Source organism: Mus musculus, chromosome 10 (genome assembly GCF_000001635.26).
Source record: "Mus musculus strain C57BL/6J chromosome 10, GRCm38.p6 C57BL/6J".
NCBI classification, from domain to species: domain Eukaryota; kingdom Metazoa; phylum Chordata; class Mammalia; order Rodentia; family Muridae; genus Mus; species Mus musculus.
In genome coordinates, this window is record NC_000076.6 from 10,230,474 (window position 1) to 10,235,002 (window position 4,529).

At 38.9% G+C, this 4,529-nt stretch overlaps 1 long non-coding RNA gene across 1 annotated transcript; it reads right to left on the minus strand.

Annotated features, from left to right (window-relative positions):
- Nucleotides 1-260: 260 nt before the first annotated feature.
- On the minus strand, nt 261-4,405 carry Gm31904 (predicted gene, 31904). Its single transcript, NR_166113.1, has 3 exons — nt 4,239-4,405; nt 3,285-3,441; nt 261-843 (listed from the first exon to the last, which is right to left on the minus strand). It is a non-coding gene; the product is annotated as a predicted gene, 31904 (long non-coding RNA).
- Between the last annotated feature and the right edge of the window lie 124 nt (nt 4,406-4,529).

The following is a 4,529-nucleotide window of genomic DNA, read 5'->3' on the forward strand; positions in this document are numbered from 1 at the left end:
ATGAGTCAAAAATGAACCAGATGTAATTCAACCACAATGAATACAAATGGTCCTCCCTTATATCTTTAAAACATTAAATGGAAAGTGCAGTCTTTGGAAACTTATACCTAATGAAAATTAATGTAACATTTTAGTGACCTAGTACAACAAGAGAGCATGTATAAGATTAAAAGTTTATGAAATGTGGATTTTCAGAGTAGAAACTTGTGCTAAGATCAAGGCTAAGGAAGTCCAATATGCTCCAAGCACAATAACCCATATTGCAATTTTTAGATTCTACTTTATTATATGTTATCACAAATATATTAGGTCATAATTTTGACAAACCATTAGAATCAAGGCAATTAGGGGTATTTAATCTGGGGAAAGAAAACCCCAAATGTAAGTAGTCTACTCTAGCTGTACTTTTTGATATTTGAGAAATGATCATGTGGAAGATGCAGTAGACTTGTCCTTTCTATTTGCAGTGAGAGAAAAATGCTGCAATGAGTTAAGTGGATTGTTAGAATCTGACAAGCTGAGAAGATGGTAGCCGGGCATAAAGAGCAACAGAATTAGGGAGGGTGGGCAAAGTACAAGCTCAGAAGAGCTCCAAGACACTGAAGAGCAGGAGCATGTCTGCCTTTGAGGTTGGCTCTGCTGGGGAAGAATGTTCTGCTATCCGAAGAGATTATAAAGAGGTGAGGGAGTCTCGACAAAGTGAACGCTGAGACCGTGGCTTTGACTATACACAAACTTTGGAGAATACCGAAATGTTGCTGCTTGATTGCTTTTCCAGTTGCTCTTATAATTAACAGGAAAGGCGGCCTCTCCAACTGCTTCAGAAAATTTTAAAATTCTAATCTAGAAGTACACAGAAAGACGATGAATGAGCGAAAGGAACACAGTAATAAATTATAAACTGGAATTTAATTAACAAAGAAGGCAATTAAAAATATCTTGCTTGACGTAGGCTTTAGTTGACAGAGTTCTAGAAAATAGGCTTGGGGAACATTCAGATTGGAAATATGGTTATCATATTTCCTTTCAACAACAAAATCCAAATCTCTGTATTTACTTTCTCTATTTCATAACATGCCTTCTTATAAGTAATGGATATTAAAAACTGAAGAAACTCTTGACCCAGAATAGCCAAGTTCATGTGTTAGCAATGGGTGGATCTATTTCTTACCTGCTGTGAGGAAGAAAGAATAGCAAATTCAAGTGGAGTCTATCCCACATTTCTCAACAGGAATCACTTAGTGGGTACAATTAACCTTATTTTCTTCATTAGCTTTGTAGCTTTGTTATGACCATGTTCATTAGTTTTCCAAGACGTTTATTTTATAGCAGAAACATGTAGTCAGACATTTCTATGTCTCTTTATTTATGAATTTAAAAGAAAGTACTAAGATAACAAATTAGAGATTAAATGGCATGGAAGAGTAGAGACTGGAATAACTGAAAGTCCAAATGGTTAAGTGTGAACACTCTGTCATCAAATGGTTAAGCATGAACACTCTGTCTGGCATCTAGCTGAGAGTTTATTCTGATTCTGCTCTTTACAATGCTTGGAAACACCCAATGCTCCTGTATGTCTTTCTTTGTCTATAAAATGAGGTACTTTATATGTCTATTGAAAGAATAAAGAAGTCATTTTGTAACAACTGTGCCTAAAACATGGCAGATAGTAAAAGTGTGCAAAACTTTACTCTTCTCTGTGGCTCATAAAGTCACCTTGCCAATCAAGTCCACCAGCTTCCTTAAGATTCGGCCTCCTCATCATTAAATTCTCATTATTTGACTAGATGCTGGCAAACTATCTTTCTAGGTCCTCTTAGTAAATCTAATCATTATTCCTTTCAATATTATATTCAGTATATATTAGCTACCTATTTTGTATGGTAGTTTCTTCTTCAATAATTAATCATATAGATATTTTACTAGCTTTAAGTATTTATAAAATATAAATAAAATGTATAATAACACAGAGATTTAACTACCATGCATGTTCTGTGTGATAAACTTGTGCACTTCATATGGCATTAAATGTTCAAAGGAGGCCAGAAAACTGGATGCAAAGGAAAGGATCTTGGGTGGAATCTACACACACACACACACACACACACACACACACACACACACAAACACATAAATGAAGACAAAAGGTTTTCAAGAATATAGTATATGTGCAAGATCCATTAGATCAACATCTGTAATCCTAGCACTCAGGCGGCTGAGGCAGGAGGATCACCAAAAGTTCCAGGCTATGTTGCAAAACCCTGTCCCAAGAAACACCACTACCAACAAAGGGACTGCGTCATTTAATAGATGAACATAGTAAAGGGTTCTCATAGTAAGAGGTAGACAACCAGATTTCAAAGCAAAGTCATGCAAGTTTTAAGAGTCGTCTGAATGTCTCCTGAAAATCATGGGCCAGTAATTAAAGTTCATTGATGGATAATTTTATTCATGACTATATGGTGTTATGATCAAATTTATATCCCATTCCCTCACTTTCAATTCCTCCTATTTGCCTCAACTTTTTCTCCCTAATTTCATATGTTCTCTCTTCAACTCACCCAACCCACTTAGAGTGGCTAGTGTGTGCCTGAGTGTGGGACCATCTACTGGAACATAGGGAGCCTACTAGTGACCATATCCAAAAAACAAAACAACAACAACAACAACAACAACAACAAAAACGCAATCTCCTTTCCCCAGCAGCAACCTTGGAAGGTGTTAAAGATTTCGGCGATGCACCATGGTGAGAAAGAACGAGAGCTGTAGAGAAAGAAGAACGAGAATATCCCAGATGAGAGGCAAGAGCAATCTACCTTTGATGTAGAACTTGAGCCTAATTTTCAATCATCCTTGATATGGGGCGATCTACTGAGTACTGATTCCTAAATATTACCTTTCACCTTTATACTGATGTTCCAGCTGAGTAGATCTCTTTTATGACTTGGGCATGTCCCTCCCCAGTTCATGTATGAAAGCATTAATTTTTCAATGTGTTAAATATGGGGTGGGGTAGGGGGTCTGGGACCTGGTAGAAAGTGTTCTAGTCATAGGACTGGTGCCTTCAAAAGCCAATGAATGCCTTTCTCAGAAGAATGGGTGAGCTGTCTTGACAAGGCTCCCCTATTACTGGATATAGATCACCAGGCTTATTAGTTACATCCATTCCCAGAAACAGGTATATATCCCTTCACTGAAGAGACAACCTGGCATATTTAACATTCCTGGTTATCCTGTGCTTATGTGTGAGCACAAGGGCCTCATTCCCTCCACACTTTTCCTACCTGGAATTTCTTCCTTTAAAATGTCTCTACCCTGGAGGACCAACATGAAGCTCGCTCGCCAAAACCTCAAGCTCCTGCACTCTTTCTCTTCAGGGCTTCGATGTCTTAACTCTTCCTGTCTTCTGACCGCTCCAGTCCTCCTGATCCTTTCATAGCTCTGGAAACAAAGAATATGGCAGCCAGGGGAACTTCTTGCAGTAAGACCAGAGAAACTACAGAGGAGAATTTTATATTTGCTACCCACCCCTCAAGTTTTCCCCTCAACATTTTTCTACCCAACCCCGAGCAGGGCTAGGTATTGCTACGACAGTTATTTTTAAATCATGGATGTAACTTTCACATCTCTATTTCTGGAGAATGTGAAGACAGAAGGGTTCAGGGAATGAAACAGATGATGCCCCATCAGAAGTTGGGGGTCAGATGGAGCTGGGTGTTTGTGGGCAGCTGCTTATTTGTCACTGGTACTTTTCTAGATTTTTTTCTTAGTTGAGATGGGAACCGCGCCTGCCAGATGACATATCACAAGTAGGACCTCTCCTTCCACTCAGACAGCAGCACCTCCCCATTGTTCACGATACTTGCTGCCTCCTGTCGGTTTGTTATCTATTCAAAAGCATAACAAAAAATAATGTCCCTGCTAATTTTGACAACTCTATCATATTGCCTAATGTTTAAATATATGGCTTTAAATAGTACGAAAATATAGTTTTCTTTTTCTTATTTAAAGTATTTGACTATTCTGAAAGAAGGCAGGGTATGTATCTGGGGGAGAAGGGGGTGGTGAGGAGAGGCTGAGGGGAGGGGAGGGGAGGGAGAGAAACCTGAATAGCAGTCAAGATGTAATATATGAGATAAGAATATACATTTTAAAAAATTAAAAAATAAAGTATTTCAAGCATTTGTTTCTCTGATACATGTTTGTATGCTGCAGATGTCAAGTATATCAATAAAGACCCGTCTGTAATGCGATCCTCATTCTCTCTTCAGGAATGGCATCTCCAGGCTGCCTTTCCTATCACCAGCAAGGCCAGTCATCATTTTCTCCAACTGTCTTTGAGCTGTGTAAAAGCCCCAGTGCAGCACTGTCCTGACTGAATATAAAACATTCTTCCAAACGGTTTGTGTGTTGAAGGCGTGGTCTCCAGATGTAGTGTTGCCGCATCACCGGGATTGGACCCGGTAGGTGATGACGTCATTAACGGATTGATCCGTTGAGTTCTAAACGAATGGGCTATTGGGAGTTGG